Source organism: Diceros bicornis, chromosome 18 (assembly GCF_020826845.1).
Source record: "Diceros bicornis minor isolate mBicDic1 chromosome 18, mDicBic1.mat.cur, whole genome shotgun sequence".
Taxonomy (NCBI): domain Eukaryota; kingdom Metazoa; phylum Chordata; class Mammalia; order Perissodactyla; family Rhinocerotidae; genus Diceros; species Diceros bicornis.
In genome coordinates this window covers 23,917,658-23,939,618 of record NC_080757.1, presented here as the reverse complement: position 1 = coordinate 23,939,618, position 21,961 = coordinate 23,917,658, and the positions used below count along the sequence as shown (strand labels likewise).

At 45.4% G+C, this 21,961-nt stretch overlaps 1 pseudogene; it reads right to left on the bottom strand.

Annotated features, from left to right (window-relative positions):
* Positions 1 to 12,439: 12,439 nt before the first annotated feature.
* LOC131417240 (schlafen family member 13-like) overlaps positions 12,440 to 21,961 on the bottom strand; it is a 49,285-nt pseudogene continuing 39,763 nt past the window's right edge.

Sequence of the window (21,961 nt, the reverse complement as noted above, 5' to 3'; positions counted from 1 at the left end):
AGGGCCACCTCCCGTCAGGTCACACTGCTTCCTGAGGCAGCCCATATCCAGTGACTGATTGTTGGGAGAGTGTGAAGCCTGGGCACCTCTATCGAGATTGGGACAACTCTGAATGGCCATTCTACCTCCAGGGCTCCCCGAGGGATTGGCCAAAGCTGTCTCTGGGGCTGTATCACAGCTCACTTTCTCTTCTGCCCAACCCTTCCTTCCCTTCCCCAGATATTGGACCCAAGGGCACTCCTTAATCAATACGTGGCACACTACACTGTCTCAGACTCTGCTTCCTGAGGGACCTAGCCTGCGGTGCATTCCTAATGATAAAGATGGATGTTTCACAGGGATGAATAGGTCAAATCACCTGGAATACATAGAAATTCTAAAGCTGGATTCACTGATTAATATGTCTGTGGTAGACTGCAAAAATAGCTACATAGTTCTCCTCTCTTTAGCCACACCCCTTTGCTGTGTCACTTTGATGTGCTACCACTTGGGGTCTTGGCTCAGCCTTGTGGCCTGTTTTGGCCAATAGGATCATAGCAGGGCTTGCAAGGCACTAGCACAATGGGACTTGTGCTTTTCTGTTTCTCTTTGGAACCCTGAGACCTGTATGGGATGATGCCCCAGTTAGTCTACTGGATGGTGGGAGACAGACGGCCTAGTTATCCTGGCCCCTAGACCAACAGCTTGCTAAGTATCAAATATGTGTGTGAGGCTGTTCGAAATTATCCAGCCTTTGCCAACCCACATGTTGACCCCAAATGCACGAGTAAGCCCAGCCAAGATAGCCAGATTGGCCCAGAGCAGAATAACCCAGCCAACTTCCTATACAATGTCTAGCTATATAAACGGTTGTTGTTTTAAACCACTAGATTTTGGGCTGCCTTGCTAAGCAACAAAAGCTAATTGATACAATAGCTTCAAACCATATAAAGCAAAATTTGACACAGTTAATAGTCAAGAGAGACAAATCCATAATAATAACTTGGATATTTAACATACATATCTCAATAGATGATGGAACAAGCAGACAAAATATCAGTAGGGATATAGAATATCTGAATAACATAACATATTTTACCTAAATGATGTACATGGAACTCTGTACCCACCATTGATATGTTACTTATAGGTACATAGGGAACTTTTCACAAAATGATCACATTCTGTGCCATAACGCAAGCCTCAGCATATTTCAAAATATTGAAAGCTATTAGTATATGTCATGTAAATGCTCTCATCCCAAAGACAGGGAATACCTGTCACATTAAGTGTGATTCAGGACACTGAAGAGAGAATGTGTATTAGTTCATGGTGTCCCTGACTCAGAACATCCCAGGGTTTATAGTTTCTGTTTCCCACAGCCAGTGGGCCTTGAAGTATCCTAATCCCAACTTTCCTTCCACCACGGTGGTGCAGTCCCACGAAGCCAGGCCAGGACATGCAGAGAGTTCCAGCATTTGGGAGTTAAAATGCCATTCAAGAGACTGAGGTTCTTGTACCGAGAGAGGTGTTGGTACCGAGTTTCTCACAATTGTGGTCTGTGAACCACCTGCATCCAGATCACTCGAGCTGCTTGTTCCAAAAGCTGATTCCTGAGCTCCACCCCTCGCATACTGAGTCAAAATCTCAGAAAGGAGGAGGACTGCATCTCAGTGCTGGGAATCTTCATCAAACAAGCAGCCCAAGGGATTCTCAGGATGCCAAGAGTGAAGCGCCACCAGTGTCGCGTTAGAAGAATCCTGTGTTGCCCAGGATGCAAGTGCATTCTTGACAAGAGGAGGTTCTCTTAGGAAATGAAATTGAAGAGGCACAGACTCTGAGAACGGAAGTGCTCATGACAGAGCAGGAAAGGTTTCCCAAAACTGGCAGAGCTTTTTGGGCGCGCCGGGTGTTGTGATTTTTCCCACTTCCCTTACTTTCTCCTGTTTCTCAACCAGGGGTTAAGCCATCAGACCGCCAAGCAGGGGAGCTCACCCTGGGGGGCGCACTGAGTGAGAATTGGACTTTGTATTGTGAGGAATCCGCCCTAAGGCGATGGTGGGCCCATGTCCTGCTGTGCTCAGCTCTTCCGGAGTGGCTGTGGCTTCTCTTCAGCTTCTCTCACAGTCCTCACTTGGTTTCTCAACACAAACCACATGCTCTCAATCTGTCTCTGTGTATTTACCATAAATACATAAGAACCTGGATGCAAACTTCTCAGCAAGGGAGTGGTGTTTTTGGTCAAAAAAACAAAAAAACGGATTAAGAGAAGGATATTTTTACAAAGATATTGTCCCTTCCTCTGGGGATGATGTGGAGAAAAACAGAATGAATTTATTATAAAAACTAAAATGAGAATATTGATATTAAATGCCGACCCCTACCATGCCTTTGTCTGAGGATTTGCTGGCCACAGAAAACATGGAAGGACGTTGGTCATCTGGAAAAGAGACTGCACAATACATCAAATGAACTGCAGCCCACAGGGCAGGTTTCACTTGAGAAGTGGCAGAAGGCAAATAAGCAAGTGTTGGAGGCAAAAGGGACAGAGGGGCTTCTTGGAGGAAGAGGCTGCAATCTTAGACAAGGATGGATTGCCATGGAAGTAAAAGGAGCTATGTGAGAACTTACCTGCTCTAGAAGATGAGTTTGAGGAAGAGGGGGGTTTTTATGTTCTTAGAATGGGAAGATTTTTTTCAGAGGGAGCAAACCATTTGTACGGGAAATTATTCATGAGCACTTCTGGGAATGCAGACCAAGTCAATAGTACAAGCAACTGATAAATAGTTCTTGGATGACGTGTGCTATGACCCCAAGGTGGTCACAGAGAATCTCTGTAGTTGGGAGAGTTCAGCTCAGAAGACCTCAGCGTCAGCTCGGGAAGTAGAAAGAATTTAAGATTCGTTTAGATTGCAGATACACTTGACCCGGAACTTGCTGAATTCCAACTCCTCACTATGGCACACTGCATGAAGCAGGGTCTCTCGGAGAGGCGGTATAGCACAGTGGTCAATAGCACTGACTGTGGGGGTTTGAATTCTGCCTCAGTCACTTACTAGCTCTGCGACATTGGGCAAGTTAGTTCACGCTTCTCTGCTTCAGTTTCCTTACCTGAAAAACGGGGATATTAGTCACCACCTTATGGGGCTATTTTGAGGTTTGAAGGAGTATGTAAGCACGTGGTAAGTAACAAAGAAATGTTAGCTCGTTGCCAAGAACACACAAGGAAAGGACAGTGTCTTCAATAAATGGTGTTGAAAAAACTGAATATCCACATGCAAAAGAATGAAACTGGACCCCTATCTTACACCACTCTCAACAATTAACTCAAAATGGACCAAAGACTTAAATGTGAAACCCGGAAACATAAAACTCCAAGAAGAAAACAGGGGGAAAGATCCTTGACATTGGATTTGGCAATGATTTCTTGGAGAAGATACCAAAAGCACAGGCAACAAAAAGGAAAATAAACAAGTGGGACTACATTAAACTAAAGGGCTTTTGCACAGCAAAGAAAATAATCAACCAATGGAAAGGGCAACCTACGGAATGGGAGGAAATATTCACAAACCATGTATCTGATAAGGGGTTAATACCCAAAATATATAAAGAACTCACACAACTTAATAGCAAAAAAGCAAGTGATCCAATTAAAAACAAGCATAGGACCTGAATAGATATTTTTGCAAGGAAGTCATACACATGGCCAATAGGTATATGAAAAGATGCTCAACATCACTAATCATTAAGGAAATAAAACCACAATGAGATATCACTTCACACCTGCTAGGATGCTGTTATCAAAAAGATGAGAGATAACGAATGCTGGAAAGTAGACGGGGAAAAGGGAACCTTTATACGCTGTTGGTGGGAATGTAAAATGGTACAGCCACTATAAAAAATAGTATAGCGGTTCCTCAAAAAAGTAAAAATTGAACCATGTGATCCAGAAATCCCACTCCTGTGTCTATATCTAAAGGAATTGAAATCAGTATCATGAAAATATATCTGAACACCCATGTTCATAGCGGGATTCTTCGTAACAGCCAAGATATGGAAACAATCTAAGTGTCCGTCAATGGATGAATGGATAAAGAAGATACGGTATATATACATACACATATACATACATATATATATATATATATACATACACATATACATATATATATATACATATACATATATATATACACATATACATATATATATACATATACATATATATATATATATATATATATATATACACACACACACACACAATGGAATATTATTCAGCCATGAGAAAGAAGGAAATCCTGCCATTTGGGACAACAAGAAGGAAGTTTGAGGGCATTATGCTAAGTGAGATAAGCCAGTCAGAGCAACAAAAACTATATGATATCATTTCTATGTGGAATCTAAAAAGGCAGAACTCATAAACACAGAGAGTAGAAAAGTGGTTACAAGGTGCTGGGGGAGGAGGGAATTGGGGAGATGTTGTTTAAGGGTACAAACTTGCAACTAAGTTCTGGAGATCTAACCTAAAGCATGGTGAATATAGTCAACAAAAGTGTATTATAAACTTCAGAGTTTCTGACAGTCTAGATCTTAATTGTTCTCACCACAAAAAAATGATAATTATGTGACATGGAGGAGGTGTTAACTAATGCTACAGTATCACATTGCAATATATAAATGTATCAAAGCAACCCGACATACACACATACACGTTAAACTTACACAAAGTTATACGTCAATTATATCTCAATAATAAATAAATAAATGTTAGCTATTGCTTTTATTATTTGAGACAGCAAGTAACATTAGCTCTACACAGGGCAGATGTAAAGAACCTTAAGAAGGTTAAAAATGAACAAATCTCATTGTACTTTCTTGAGGGAACGGGGGAACAAATTTTGAGGTCAGAGTCAAAACCCACTAACAGGAAAATAGGGAAGAAAAAAATTTTTTCCTTGTCACTCAAGTTACACAATAGCTAATAATAACCAAAATGTATTGAGCAATGACTATCTGCCTGCACTCTTCTAGGCACTTTACTTCAATCACTCCCTCAATCCTTTAACAGCTCTATGACTTGGGGACTATTATCCCCATTTCACAGGTCAGGGAGCCAACTCAAGGCACAAAGAGATTACCAATTAGCCCAAGGTCCTGGAACTGGTAAGTGGCAGAGAGGCAGACCCATAATCTTCCTCACTATGTACTCTGTCCCTCTCCAAGTGACACTTGTCACTCTAGGCCTGGAAAGTTCACAAGTTCCAGGGAAGGCAAGGGATTCCAGAGGAGCTCATGGCCAAAGACACAACTGGCCTGTAGTAGACACTTGACACAGGCTTTTGGAAACATCAACTGTAGCTCCAGTTCAAAAATCTGTTGAGGGAGATTCTTCAGCTAGCAAAAGAAGAGAAGGAGGCACTGCCCAGAATCTAAGAAGTTCCAGAGCATGAGACAGAAGTAGTTGCATTAATCAGCATGTCACAAGGCTAAAAATGCCTTGCAATATTGCTGGAGATGAGACAGACAGGGAGGAGATCAAAAGAAAGTGGAGGTTGTGCGACCAGAAAGCGAGGGGATGGGCCTCGATCCAACACAGAGGTATCAGGAATGAGGCAACGGGGATATGGACAATAAGGTTTTAAAACACACTGGATTGACCCAGAGAGGCAGAAGGAAGCCTTGAGGAATAGCCTGAGGACCCGAGCTGCCGTCACTGCAGATATCTATGTTTTGAAGACTGGGCGTTTGGGTGTTTCTCCAAGAAGGGAAATGGTGCAAATAAATGTAGTCTCCTCCAAGGACTTGGGGGAGCAAGATGTCACAGTTAAGCTTTGATAAGACACTTCTCCCAGTCCAGTTAAAGTCCAGGCCAAGCACCACTGACAGCTACAACAGGTTGACTGGATTGGTTGAAGTTGGAATCGTGAAGGCTGTCACTTCTCTCTGGTCTAATTTCCTGGCGCAGCCACTTACCCGTGGTAAAACGAAGTGTCTGACATGGGCCACGATGGCAGGCAGCAGCGTGGGTCTCAGTTATGATGTGTGCCGTGTCCTGTAAAGATGATTTTGTAGTGGTTATGATTGCATTGGATTTGGGGTCATAAACGGCTGTAGTCGTGGAGAACTGGCTTGTATCTTGTGTGGGAGCTCGTGCGGTGATATTTTTACATGTCATTTCAAACTTGCGGAATGTTGGGGAAGTGACACCCAAGAGAAACTGGTTCAATTGACCCAACCTTGGAGTCGAAAAGACATGCACATATATCCTTGTTCTGCCACTCACTAGGGGTTCAGCAGTGAGGAAGATCTTAAGTTCTCTGAGCCTCAGATTCTTCCACTGTAGAATGGGGATAAAATACCCTACTTCATAGAGGGTTTCTTTTGCAGAGTAAGATTTGCCCTGAGCTAACATCTGTTGCCAATCTTCCTCTCTCTCTCTCTTTTTTTCCCCCTCCCCAAAGCCCCGGACCATAGTTGTATATTCTAGTTGTAAGTCCTTCTAGTTTTTCTATGTGAGCTGCCGTCACAGCATGGCTACTGACAGACGAGTGGTGTGGTTCTGCGCCCCAGAGCTGAACCCAGGTCGCTGAAGTGGAGTACGCCGAACTGTAACCACTAGACCATCAGGGCTGGCTGCAAATCTTTTCAAAGGGTCTGTCACTCATGGAGCTTGCTGTTTTAATAAGCACAGCAGATGAACTCCAGAAAGAATCAAGAAAGCAAAAAGTGTAGTCCACATCAGTGGGGCACCTGATGGGCTAGAGGAGCCCCTCAGGGTGGACAGTGTCTTCTGGTTTTCCCGCTTTGAAAGGACGGTCATGTTTGAGATCACTCCAAGGGCGGCTGAGCCAAGTGTTGTACAGACTCTTCCGCTCTCTCCAGCCTCCAGGATGGAAACACAGCTGTGTATTCTGAAAGGCGAGAACTGATCGGGAGGCCTCCTGTCTAAGAAGAAATGAGGCAGCTCCTGCCTCTGCCTGTATGTGAAACTAGCTGATATAGGTGCTGGGAATCCAGAAAAGACCTCGAATACGTGAACAAATACAAGGAATGGCAGAGCATGAATAGTGACAGTATGTTAACGAGGTGGTATAATAGAAAGGCTCTCAGCATCTGAATGGGTGTGTGTGTGTGTGTGTGTGTGTGTGTGTGTGTGTGTGTGTGTTAAGAGGGCTTGGTACAGTAGAGTGGAAAGTCAAGGAGGCCTCATTGAGCAAAAGGCTGCCCTGCGAAAACCTAGGACAGGAGCTCCCCAATTCTACATCCACCCACACCACACTGGGACAGAAATGCCTGAGGGTGTTGGGCAGGGTGGGCGTGAAGGACGGAGAGGGACAGTGTGTCAGGCCTTGTAGGGGCAAGAGGAGCAGGGACACGGTAGAAAACAGAACCACAGCAAATGTTGTCAGTACAAGTTATAGTTTTGGCAACACTGAATTGAATCTTCTTATTCCTGTTCCCTCTCTGTCCCCTTGCCCCCTTTTAAATTGGTTTGAATAGTCAATCTGTTTCCATAGCACCTTTTTCTTTCCTTTGTGTTATTGTGCAATCCTGTTGTTTGTCACTAGTTAACGTCAACCTTGTGAAGAATCCCACATCCCCACAGTGGTCAGACTGCATCAGCATCACAGGGCAATAACATTTTCTCCTTGAATTTACCTCTCAGAGAGTCCAACAGAAGGAGTCAGCTGCTCCCAAACGTCTTCAGTCCTGCTGAGTCATCGTGAGTCCAGTTAGGCCTTCCTGGGCCATCGCTGCTTAAAGTCCAGTTATATGACACCTTACAGCTTCCTCTAGATTACCTTAATGCCTAAAGAATCATTGGGCCCCAAACCTACATTTCCTGAGAGAAAGAATCTGGAAAATGATCCTTTAAGGGGGTTAATTTCTGGTTAATAAAATAACATCTGCCACCTCCTCTGAATATCGACTTTTACTTCTCACTGTAAGAAGCAGGATCTTCAATAGACATGGTTTATCAATGTGAGAACCAGTTCTGGTAATTAGATGCAATATAGAGAAACTTGTTGCTTAGTTTTGAAATATAAGACCTGTTCACAGGAAAACATAAGATTTCCCTGTTGCTTATGTATAAAAGTTTAGAATTCTGTTAAAGATGTCAGAATGCATCTAGACCACACAATATCCCTCCCCCAGTATCGTGAAATGGACAAAAACAGTAAAAATACAGCCAGGAATTAAAAACAATGAGTAGCAGAGAAGCAAGGAAAGAGTTACAGCTTCTGGCCAAAAACATCAAGAAGAAGTGTCCAAGAAAAGAGAGAGAAAATTCTAGCCTGTATAACTCTTGTTTCCACCCCAGCCCCCAGAAGCACACTGGAAAAAACAAAGAGTGAATCAACAAAATCTGTGGAATTCTCATGAATACATGAATTTAAAGAGAAGCAGCTAAGGAGGGGAGTAGAAATATTAATACTTCTTAAACAGTAACTGCCACCTCACATCATCCTTGCTGGTCTGGCCACAGGAAGTTCCAAGCTCCACCAGGAAGGGGAGTCAATTTCTCTTTCCCTGACAAGTCAGATGGCGCTTTGCCACCCATGGTAAAACAAGCCCTGTCAAGCATCAGCCCCTTCCTCCAGCTCTTCCTGGGGGCTCTGCTCTGGGACACTGGCCTGGGGCCCTAGAGAGTTCTCTCTTGGTTTCGACACTCACAACAGGAAGAAGAATCACTTCTCAAAACATGGGTCAACCAATGGGGACCAGAGTCCCAGGAGGTCTAGCTTAGGGATGCGTGTGGGGACCAGCGCTTTGGAGGCTAGAATGAGGGGCTGCCCATCCTTTCCGAAGCTGTTGTGGAGTGAAGCCTAACCTGGCCAACTATTTGGAACATGGCTCTACTTGTACCCTGGACTGCCACCTCCCTGCCCTCACTCTACTTGGGGCCTTCAAGTTCACAGCTGGTTGTTTCCTCTGCAAATCTTCCTGCCCATGAACCATGGGAAATAGTACCAGGCTTGAGAAGGGATTTAGGCTGTGCAAGTGTGTGAACTTGAGTGGGACAGAGTGATACACCAGGGTCCTCAGAGACCAATGTGGGAATGGCGGATAGGCAGGACCTCCACGGAAGGGGGCTGAGGTCGGAGCTGAATGTTAGGTTGAATGTCACTGTGTTTGGAGGCAGTGTGCTCATCCTCCCTCCCCCAGAAATTAAGTTTAGCTGCTGTCTCTGGCTCCTACCACTGCAATACACATCGTGGTGACATGTGCTCCTGTAGGAGTCCAAGAGCCCAGAGCTGCAGGGAACCCTTGGGAACTCAGATAGGGGTCTTACAGACTGACCCCCAACTTGCCAGGGATTACCCAAACAACATTTGGAAGGATTCTCTGCACAGCCCCTGGCAGGGACACCCCTGAACTCCGCTCTGGCCCCTGGTGCCCTTCTCAGCACTGTGCGGCCCACGCAGGAGGGTCTTCTGCGCCAGCCAGCTCGCCCGTCAAGTATAAGGCCTGCTCTCCTCCCCTCCACCCCGACTGCTCCCCAGACCCCACAGCCTGCGGTTTCCGGTGGACGTTGCTATTGAAGTCCCCAGTGGATGGGGAGAAGCTGGGGCTTTGGGGAGCCAGGCGAAGGAGCTGGGACAATCTCTGAGTACTTAATCTGCTTTCTCTGGGAGCCAGCCCACCCGACCCTCAGAACCTCGAGTCCTGGGAGTCGCTGGGTATCAGTCCTTACATCTCATGACCCTGGAGACACCCCGGGGCAGGGATCCGCACAGCGCATGCCCCTCGGGCGAAGCCAAGAGCGGGTTCTCCCTGGGGCAGAGAGGAGAGACATCCCTGGTTACCTCCAGTACTTAGGAGGGCTTTTTCTTCCTCTGTCTCTCTCTCTTTTTTTTTTTTTACAGTTAAGACAAAAAGAGTCTAGAGTATTGCAAAGGAAAGGTGTTAAGAGCTCTGCAGGGGCCGCGGCCTGGGTAGGGACCCCGGTCCTTTCCCGCATGGCCCACCGCCCTCGCGGGCTGTAGGGTCCCGTCGGGGAAGCCGGCCCACAGCTGCTGAGCTGGCCCCCCATCCCCGCTCGGTCTGCCGGCCCCAGCCCGGGCTCCGCCACGCGGCGCCGGGGAAGGTGCGGGGTGGGGGGCAGGGGGCGTGCCCGCGGGGCCGGGAAATCGAGCCTGGGCTCGGCCCGCAGCCGGCCTCGGAACCCGGGAAAAGGCGATTCGGCCGCTGCTCTTTCGTTGCTCTCATTTCCACAGCGTGTTCTACGAAGACGGGGCTCCACCTTAGTCCTGGCCGGGCGGTGGGTTCCGCTTGGGTGAAAAAAAAAAATAAAAATAAAAATAAAAATAAAAATAAATAAATAAATAAAAAGACAGAAGAGAGACTTTTGAGGAAAATAAAAAGGACAAGCAATTTCTTTATATAATACTCTTAGCTCTCTCTTCTTTAGACCATTCCCCACCATGAGTCTTAATAAAATTATCTTGTAAATTCTCCCTCTCCTCTACCATCCAATTAATCGTATCGTGTTTTTAGTGTTTATCTTTGTACTTTTAAATATACTTAATTTTATACAAATAGTTTTACCAGCTTAAAACAGTTATCTTTTTGTCAGATATGACCTATGAGGCAATAAGCCTTCTCTTCTTCTGTGATCTTCCCCCTTAGGTATGCAATTTCTATATTGTCACAGTATATATCATTTACATATTATCTTGTCACCCTTACCTCTAACTTTGTCTTTGATCTTAGATCTACAGTTCACTATAGCCAATGTTCACTGATAACCTTTGTGCCCAAGTTTCTACAATCATTTCTTGGTTGGATGAAGGTCATCCTCTAATAAGTTCCTCAGGGAGGATTCATGTGCTTGGTCTTCCCTGAGTTCTTACCTAGACAAAATTGTTTGTCTTGTCTCTAGTCTTCACTCTTGAAGGACCAAGAGGCTGCAGAGAAACGCTCACATATCCACAGCTCGCACATCCTTTCCAGGGCTCTTTTGTTGGTGTCTCTCCACTCTTTCCTGGCATGAAACATTCTTCTGAGGAGGCCGATGCCAACCTGATACTCCTTCAAAGTGACTCAGTCTTTCTGTGTGGCTGCCAGTGGATTCTCTGGCAGTCCAATTATAAATTGGACTATATTATAAATATAATTTATGTGTATATTTCTGTTCTACTGCTTTATATTACTCTCTGAGCAACTCCAATTATCCACACATTGAAAATCCACTGCCTATCTTCCGTAGGTATCTCCTTCTCTTTAATCTTTTCAAAATCTCTTTATTTCTGTTTACTGTTTTGGGCTTTTCTTATTTGTATTTTCAGATTTCTTATCTTGCTTTCTATTGTGCTGATTATCCCTGTACATCTTGTAATCTAGCCTTTGCTTCTGAAGTTCTTTTGTGGTGTTCTTCCTCTCTTGATTGGGTTACATTACATTCACATCCTCTTTTGGTGGGGCTGTGTCTTATCTATGCTCCTTTACATCTGATTTGCCATATTCTTCTGGAGTTGCAGTTGCTTCATGATATTTTTTAAAAGTGCATGTTGAAATGTTGTGTGGCAACCTTCCTCTGCTTCCTGGCCATATTGTTCTGGTGAGCCTTATTCTTTTGCTAATATATTGCACAATATATTAAATCAATTTAGAAATTAGTCTTCAGATGAATGAATATCATAATGGTATTCTACTTGGAATAGTTGCCTTTCAAGATCACTCAAGTGAGTTATGTATCAGTCAGTAGAAAGGCGAATATTGCCTTTTGAACAGAATACTATATATTATATATATATCAATATAAAAACAACTAATTTAAATAAATGTTTACAGTGTTCCATTTTTCTAATGTAAACATTTTCTCTTTCTAAAAAGATCATGGCTGAGAAAAAGGCACATCAGAGCCTGCTGGAACGGCTTCAGCTGTGGCCCGGTGCTGGAGCTGGCCGACACTGGCTCACAAGAGCCAGCTGTTCAATTCTCAGAGATGCTGGGAGCCTCAGGATGCCACAGCTTCAACAGGTAGCTTGAAATTGGCTGTGGTGGGACTACTCACCAGCTCTCAGATTAATGGTCCAATTCATATCATTCTTTGTTCAATTTACAGAGCCATGAGGGCCGGCCCCGTGGCTTAGCAGTTAAGTGCGCGCGCTCTGCTGCTGGCGGCCGGGGTTCGGATCCCGGGCGCACACCGACGCACCGCTTCTCCGGCCATGCTGAGGCCGCGTCCCACATACAGCAACTAGAAGGATGTGCAACTATGACATACAACTATCTACTGGGGTTTTGGGGGAAAAAAAATAAATAAATAAAATTATAAAAAATAAATAAATAAATAAAGAGCCACGAGTTCTTGAATTCTTTATAAAATAAAGAAATACAGTGCAGTTATATATTTTATTGCTGTTCAAGTGTGGACAAAGAAGGAATTACCAACAATTCTCTTCTGGCTTACCAAAGAAAACTTATGCTATGTTTTAAAAAATTTAATGTCAATATAAATAGCAAGGCAATAAAAAGAATTAATTAATAGGGCCAATCAGAATTAGACGTTTAGAAGTTCTTTTCACAGAATATAGCAACAACTCTGAAGCCAGTCTTCTTACCAAGTTCCACTGTTAGGAATAATACTTTTATGATGCAGAATAGTCATTCCTTTTCTGAAACTGCAGGGACAGAGGGAATACTTGATCAGTTCTTCTTAGATTGAGGTCTTTCTTTAAGTTAGAAAGTGTCAGAATATACAGATGTTTCTGCGCTCTGGAAGCCAGACAGAGCAGAAGATTGTTGAAAATGGCTGGCTCAGCTACCACTGGATTGATCCCAAATACAACGTTTCTTTCAAGGCCTAAAAGTTGACCAGCAGGATGTGACTGGCCAAAATGGATGCATCATTGAGCTCAGACTCTTTCTTCTTCTTCATTGCTTTTAGAAACTTATCTTCATCTTTTTCCACTTCACTTACTCTGCTGAAAAACACAGCAATATCATTGGGGGAATAACCATTCCTCAAGAAAAACCAGCACTTCTCTGCTACCTGGACCACCATCTCCTCCAAGTTCGAGCACCTCAGAATCTCGAAGCTACCTGGAACGCCCTGAGCCCATTTAGCTTCATGGACCAACTCCAGGCACCCTGGAGGGATGTTAGGTGGAGGTTTTCTTCTGACATCCTGCATTACTTTTTGTAGGTAGTTGGCTATTGGATCTGCATTGTGGACCACTCTGGTGAGCTCTTCTCTTAGAAACTGGGGAAGAAATGGGGGAGGCCATTGCAACTCAAGCGGCTGTTCTGAAAGTAGTCCAGAAAGATCCAGAGAATTCCTGGGCAGTCCTTTTCTCTCTGAGTGATGGTTTTTGCCTTCCTATACCAATCCCCATCTTCAGTGCGGAAATTCTGAGCTTCATCAATGATGATGTGTTGAATCTTTTCCAAGTTATGCTTCATGAAAGTTTTCCGGGTCACTGCCTGGCAGATACTTTTATTACTGTAAAAATTAAAATGACACACTCAGGTTTTCTTCAAATAAATAAAGGAGGGAAATGACTCTACCATGCTCCTTGGAACATGGGACTGTTGTCACAGATCATTTTACCACCAAACTCGCAAGGAACAAGGAGTGAGGGTTGTGTGGAGTGAATTCAGACTGTACCTCATTTGGCGACAGTGAGATGCCACTGCTTACCTGATGAAGTTCCTCAGAGGCCAGTTCTCACAAATGTAGAGAATTTCAACTGCTTCACAGTGAAACGTATTCCTGATCTTCTCCATGATCTTCATGGCCATGACGGTCTTCCCTGAGCCAGGTAAGCCATGGATAAACAATTCTCTCTTCTTGCGGAGGTTTGTTGAGAAGATCTCATACTGTCGGGCTGTGAGCAGATTTAAAACCTCACAGCCAAGCTGGTCACTCAAGAAAGAGCTGAAGCTGAGCAGCACAGTCACAAGGGACTGCAGCAAGGCTTCCATTTGCTGGGTGTCTGCAAGGTTATGGGACCCGGGGTAATCGATGGTGGAGCCGGAACCCGCCAAGGACTCCGCATGGCTCTCAGGACTCAGGTGGACGACTTTGGTCCTGACACACAGCTTCCCGGTGTAGCCGCCCCTGTTCATCACCTTCTGCTTCACAGTGAAGGCGGTGCGGGTGCAGTAGAACTGCCGTCTGCGTCCTGCTCCCTGAGAATGGTGCAGAGAACGGGGGGCTGTCCTGTGCTATCAGCAGAGCATCGCAGATGACTCCCTGCTTCTCTTGCAAGTTCAGGTCCACAGCCCAACTTCCAGAGAGGATCAAAATTCCCCGGGAGAAAGGACGCATTTGCTTATCTATTAAGTCCTCCAGACATTCATGCTGTTTGGACAGCTCCTTCCAGAGGGATTCAGGAGTGTATTGCTGATGTCCTGGGGGCACTAGACATGGAAAGAACTGAAAAGATTTAAAAAATGCTGTTGGTATTTTCTATAAATCACATATTACACTTAAAAGGGAGTGTAAGGCCCCCAAATAATTGTAGAATTTAAGGGAAATTCTATCTAGCACACCTATCTTTAACCCACACCCTACAAATCTGGTGAAATGAAGTCACCCTTGTACATATCTCATGAAGAAGGAGAGAGTGCGAACCTAAATGGAATTTATTGAGCCTGAGAAAGAAACAGCCATATACTCAGTTACTCTTGTGTCTCATGTTCTTATTGTGGAATGCTAAAAAAAAAAAAACTTTCTGGTAAGCTAATGACTACAAAGATCTCAGGTAAGTAAAGAAAATATTTGATTGAAAATGGATGTAAGGTAGGTCTAAGCTAGCAATTACCAGGACCTTGATAAACGTTTAGACATATATATACGTATATTATACTTGTATATAATATTCTACTGTCAGATCTCGCATTTCTGTGTTTTTTTCTAGGTTTCTCTGTGTTTTTATATTCTATCTAGGTGAAAACTTTAACTATTTTTACAGGCATAATGCTTCCATCCCTGAAAAGCTGACCAGAGGTGGACAATTATTCCACTGTTCCCCCCAATCTAGTGTTTTGCCTACAGTTGGACCAGATCAGCGGTTTCCAAACCCGGTGGAGCATCAGAATCACTTGGGAAGCTTGCTCAAATGCACACGCCCAACCCCCACCCCTGGAAACTGCAGGAGCATACACTCTTGGTGAGGGCCTGCGTATCTGCATGTTTAACGACCTCCTACGGCATTTCTGATAATCAGCCAGATTCGGCAAACACTAAGCTAGACGATTTCTAAGGGCCTCTGACACTCACCCCAAGAGGCTTGTGGCGTTGTCACTTTATACACCCAGATTTACAGAACACAGTCTTCCATGGATTTATTTTTAACCAAATGTATTCACTTGTCTCCCTTTCTCCTTATGTAAAAACTGGCGGTTAGTACCTGGAAATAAACTTCATTGGAGATCTGCTTTATGTTCCAGATTTTTCTTAGAATATACTGGTCTGCAACTTGTAGGCCTGTGAAACTGATTCAGCTGAGATTCAAAAGCTTCGGTCAACTCTGAAAGAAAGAAAGCTCATCTTACTCTATAGGATTTCATCCCTCAACACTGTACTAGGCCGGATAAGCTGACGTCTATGTTTCATTTAACACGGTACAATTCAAGACACAAAGGCAGATACTTCACTTGACTCTATGTCAAGGTTCCCAAAGATCCAGAGCCCTTCCTTTAAATGTTGAATGTTTCCTCACTCAATATAATGCTCCCTCTTCTATGTTTGAATGGCTATTTGCTCAAATTGTAATGGAACTTAAAACATTGTTGGGGCCGGCCCAGTGATGTAGTGGCTAAGTTCGTGCTTTCTGCTTCGGCAGCTGCCGGTTCGGGTCCTGGGCGCAGACCTACTCACCGCTCATCAGGCCATGCTGAGGTGGCATCCCACATAGAGGAGCTACAACTCTACAACTGTGATACACAAGTATGTACTGGGGCTTTGGGGAGAGAAAAGAAAAAGAGGAAGATTGGCAACAGAAGTCAGCGCAGGGCCAATCTTCCTCAAAAATAAAATTAAAAACAAAAAATCCCCACTGTCTTTTTAAATTCTAATCATCGTGTATTTTATATTCCTGCACATGTACCTCCACTAATCCCAACCAAACAAACCTCACCCAACCCTGGCTCTTGTCTCCCAGAGCTGATCTCATGCTAAACTGAGGTACAAGGGAATCATTCTTATGAGGCTCCAGCCAGTTCCAATCAGAGGATTTTAAACAATAAACAAACACATAGAGACAGAGATTGGATTGGTGGTTACCAGAGGGGAAGGGGCGAGGGAGGAGGGCGAAAGGGATAATTGGGCACATGTGTGTGGTGATGGGTTGTAATTAGTATTTGGGTGGTGAACATGATGTAATCTATGTAGAAATAGAAGTATAATGATGTACACCTGAAATTTATACAATGCCATAAACCAATGTTACTGCAATAAACAAAAAATTAAAAAAATAAATGAATAATTAACACATAGTTAGCCGAGGAATTCATTTCTAAATTATTTCCTTTATTTTTTCTTTTGTGGGAAATCACCACTTACAAAATACTTGGTTTTGGCTTTTTCTTACCCAACAAACTCTTCCCGTACATGAAAAGCATGGAGATTTACAGAAGGCAAATTTTAGTTTTGGGGAGGAGTGCAAAGTTATAGAGAATGAAGAAAGGACATGGAGGTGCCACAGAGGGAGAGAAGAACAGGGAAGGAAGAGCTTTCTCCCTCTCACCTGGCTCTGTGTCCATCCTCATGCCGACCCATTCTCCAGCTGTCAGGCTACACACGTGCTTGTCCTTCACGAGCCATGAGCTCGGAGCTTTTGAGAACACTGCACAGCAGAATGGCTCCACTCTGACCACACAGAGATAACCATACAACTTTTCCAGCTGAAACACATCTATCATTTTGGTCTCATACCTCAGCGCTGGTTGGGAAGAGCAAAAATGGATAACAGGCAACTTGGAAATTGCTCCCGCTATTGCACTTTCCAAAGAGACGCGGTCAACATTTTCTTTAGCACATCCCAGGACTTGTTTACTCTTATCATCCACTCCAATAACAAGATAGCCTCCTCCCGTATTTGCAAATGCAGGGACATACTCTGGAATTTGGCTTTCTAAATATTCTTGGATGTGTTTTGTAGAGAACTGTTTAAACTCTGTGACCTGGGACTCAGGAAAAGGCAAGATTTCACCATATTCAAATCTGTCTCTTTGGAAAACTTGGTAAGCAGGATCCGATTCAAGGATCTGATGTTTAGCGTTTGGAATTTTACGAGGTAGAGATCCTTCATTAATCAGACTATCTTCTGCATCTCTTTTCTTGGTTTTCAGGAACTTGAATGCATCTCTTGAACTCATGGGAAGCACTGAGGTGCCAGATCTACAGTATAATGAAGAACCCAGGCTGCAAACGCGGGGCTTAACAGAAATGTCTTCAGGCAAAGGGTCACCGCTCCAAGATTTAACGAAAATGTAAAAACACCTTCCTTGTTGCTTAGTCTCAAAGAAAGTCTGCAAATCTGAAGACTGAATAAGCGCCCTCAAACACTGTTCTAAATCCAGTCCCATGTCCACGGGATGCTCAGCCTTGTTTGCCAAAGCCAGCCGAATCACTCCTCCTCCTGAGTTTAATCAAGCACATGCAGCCTGTATGACTTTCACCTTCTCTTGCTCTCTCGGAATTTTCTGCAGCTTATTTCTGTTTCCTTCACCAAGAGTCCCGTCTCCTACATCGATGACCAAGTCTGAGTAACAGGGTTCCACCACCAGGGAGCAGTGGTTTGTTTGCATGTTGATCCTGCAGCTGAAACTATTGAAAGATTTGTTTCATTTTGATTAAGAAATAAATTGCTCCATGCACACAATTCATTCACCCATTTATTAGAAAATATTTAATCTGTGTCCCACATGTGCTTGGAGGAGGCACTAGACTAGTGAGCAAAACAGGAATAGTCTCCTTTCTTTAGCAGCTGTCTGGCGGGAAAGGGGGCTAATTAAATGAGCATTTACAATCACGTGTGGTGTGGGTTATAATAGGGGAAACACACTGGAGGGGTACCTGAGCTAATGTGGAGAGGAAAGTTCAATCAGACTTCCAGGAGGTGGTGATATTTAAGCCAAGACCTAAAGGATGCACTGGAATTGGCCAGGTGAAGTCACCAGCGTTGAAGCAATGGGAGCAGGTGGGATCACCTGAGGTGGATGTGCACTTACGGTGTGAGAAGGTCTCAGTTTAGAACAGATTTCCAATGAATATCAACTTTAAGAGATGAGTCAAAGAAGAAAACCTTGCGAAGGAGATTACAAAGAGGACCAAGCGTGAGAAACCAGAGAGGAGGGAGAAACCCCAAGGGAATGTGGTATTGAGGAAGCCCAGTTGAGGCCACCTGCTGAGGTTTTAAGGTGTCTAATGCTGCTGAGAGGACAGCTAGGTGATGACTGGAAGGAGAATTATCACCACCTGCCGTCTCCTTCCACCAAATCAGTCCTGAAGGACCCATAAGCTGAAACAGAGAGAGAGAGAGAGAGGGGCAGCAGAGTTCAGGGATTAGGATTCAGATTTCCTGGGTTCAAATCCCAGCTCTGCCACTTATTAGCCTTACTTTCCTTTCCCACAAAAATCCATTATATCCTAAAGGGTTGAAATGGCAAGCCTTGCTGGCTAGTAGGTGCTAGTAACTCTGGGCAGAGAAGGCAGATGTTGATGCAGGTAACAGAAGGAAAGAGATTACTGGGCAGTGAAGACATATAGGAGAAATTTGTTAGATAAAAATGAAGGCTGGAACATCGACAACTTGATGCTCTTGCCTAATTTAGATCCTTGCATACAAATTTCTATTTGTAACGATTCCATTTTTGCATTCCAAGACCATTGAAGCGTCTTTGTCAAGATATTTGTAAAATGTTCCTTTGGATACATGGGAACTTCAAAGTTAAATGTTTTCCTCTTGTCCCATACACTTGAACATCAAAACAATGTATGCTGACAGTTTTTCATTGGTAACTGTATTCAAACCCTATCTATTTCGATTCTTCTGTAGGCAGAAGAGGCTCAGGGAGCTCTATGCCCCTCATCTCTTAGGTTTAAAGGAAAATTATAATCAGTGACTCTTGCAGATTGTTTATAATGACATAAATAAAATTGCACTAAGCCAATAAGAAATTGAGAATTCAAAAAAAAATCAAGAAACCTCAAATAACTTTAAAAAAAGAACACCTGTTTGTAGCGGGTTTACAGGAGAACTTGCTCCAACTTGCAAATATTTTCAGTTCCCCGAGTTCCTACCAAGACAGTGAATTAGCATTACCTGCTGGCTCGTTCCAGCAAACTCAGTCCTGAAGGACCCACAGGCTGAAACAGGATCGAGAGAGGCAGCGGAGTTCAGAGATTAAGATTCCAATTTCCCGCGTTGAAATCCCAGCTCTGGCACTTATCAGCAGTGTGATTTTGTGGCCACTTATTTAACCTCTACGTACCTAAGAAAACTAGTGTTAACAACAGAACCTACCGCATAGAGTTGTTGTGAGAAGTAAATAAGGTCATATTTGTAAAGTAATTAAAGTATATGACACAAAGTAAGCCTACACTAGACTTTGCTAGATAAACATAGAAAGAAACCTAGGGAATGGGGGCTGGAGGTGGAGGGGGACCTGTGAGAAACTCCCAGGTGAAATGGATGCTTGCTGGGGAGCACGCAGTATAACTGGATGAGAATACAGTAATTAGAGACACGCGATCGTTCTGCCCCTTCCCTCGCTGTGGAAACTGGTCGCAACAACCCAGGCCTCCGGTGCAGGTGCCTCTATGCGGGTAAAACCGGTCCGCACAGACTGCGCGCCGGGGCAGGGCTGTGGGGAAACCGGGTGGGGACTGGCTAGCCTCAGGCAGAGGCTGAACAGACGGGGAAACGGGGAAATGGGCTGTGATAGAATTGGCCTCTTGGGAAACTAAAATCAAGGAGCTCTTTGCCATTCTCGCACCCTTCTCTTTTGTTTTACCGATCCTGCTGGGAGGGAGACATTTTTCTCATTTCTCCCTCTTCTGGATTGTAACCTTTCTGTAGGGAAGTGGCAATTCTAATTCTGCGTTCTAGTTCCTGGATTGAGGACAATAATATACAGTGTGTGGTCGGTCACACAGTCACCTGCAGCACTTCTTTCCCAACCCTGCAATCCCCAAAACTCGGAAGCCCTGGCCTGCCCTGGGATCTGCCCAAACCTCCGGCTCCGCCTCCGCGGAAACCCGGGCGAGCCTCGCAGCCGCCGGTCAGGCCCGCTCCCCGCCCCCCACCCCTTCTGCCCTCCCCCCGACCCCCACGCCTCCCCGCCCTGTCTTGCCCAGTCCGCCTTTTAGGCAATTTGCCACTGAGTCTGAGCAAACACGCTGGGCCTCCCAGGCAGGACAGGAACGCAAAGATGTCGCCAGGGCTGAGAGGCTGCTTTCATCGCCTGCCCCCAGCACCGGTCCCCGCCCTGTCGGGGACGGGCAGCACTAGACCCCGAGGGCGGGAGCTCTGACGACCTGGGCAAAGGAGCCGGGACCCTCTCCTGCCTTTCCAAGATCGACCGCGCTCGAAGCCCTCGTCCCGCTTCCCCGGAGGCGTGGAAGTCCGGTCCTCATATCCCAGCGGCTGGCGCCACCCCGGGCTTGCGCCACGTAGGAAACAGACAGGACAGTAGAGGTGTCTACTAAGCTGGGGAAAGTTTTGCCGCGGAAATGCCTAGAAGCACCCAACTTTCTGCTCGCTTCCGGGAGACTCTTAGTTCTTTTCCTCGCGGCCCTTCCCTCCCTCCCTCTCCCTGCCCCTCTCCATCTATCTTAATTACAGTTGGACAAAGAATTAAAATCATCTGCAAGGAGAAAAGAGCTTCTCGGGCGCAGCAGCCGTCCGGGCCTGGCGCTCCCGCCCGGGCGGGCGCCGGTCCTTCCTCGAGCCCCGAGCCCCGCACTCCGGGCGCCGGCTGTCCCGCCGCCCCGGGAACCCTCTGACCCCAGCTTCACCCTTCGAGCCCGCTTGAATCGCCCCAGATGCCCACCGTCGCGGAAAGTGGGTCTTGGCGACGGGAGGCAAGAACTTGGCCTCCGCTGTCGTCCCGACCCTCGACGTCTGGCCCGAAGAACCGGGGAGGCGGACCAGGCTGCCGGGGGCCCCCGGCTGGGCGGGATTGCTGAGCCTGCGCGGCCGCGGCACGGTCCTCAGACGCCCTCCAGCGGTGGGAGCTGGGGGCTGCGGCGGGGGGCGCTCGCCTGCACCCGGGCAACCGGCAGCTGCTCGAATTACGAGCAAACGAAGGTACTGCTGATTCTTTCTGCCCGCCACGATCTTGAGCACACCGCCAGGCGTCCGTCCGATTATCTGGAGCATTTCGTAGTCCTTTCTTTGGGTAACTCCCCGTCCTCGGCTGAGCGCCTGCAATGGGCCGGCGCCAGCTGATCTGCCCGCGCCCCGGGCCGCCCCGCTGTGCCCGCCTCCCACTTCTCGCCGGCGGGGAGTCGCCCAGGGGCGGGAGCAGCTGGTAACACCGGGTAATCGGTGCAGGCTCCAGCGGAAGCAGAAGTGAGGAAACAAAACGCATCGCAGCACCCTTCACAGATTACGACTGACTACTGTTAACACCTTATTGTATATATCTTAATTTCTTATGAATGTCTTGTATTATATTGGCATATACTGTATTACAGATCATTGTACGTATGCATGTACAGATATATAATGTACATATATTACACATATGTGTATATGTAACATTTTTATTAAAATGAGGTCATAATGTACATACTGTTTCATAACCTGCTTTTTTTCAGTCAATGGCCTCCACCTCTCCATTTCAGTAAATTTTCATGTCTCCCCATTCACAGATTATATTCAAGTTTCTCCACTTTTCTTTAAAATATTGCTTACACATGGTTTGTACAAACCTATATCAGATCCAGGACCGGGCATCTATAAAGTGCTGAGAGGAAGAAAAGATCGTCAACCTAAAATTCTATAACCACACACACACA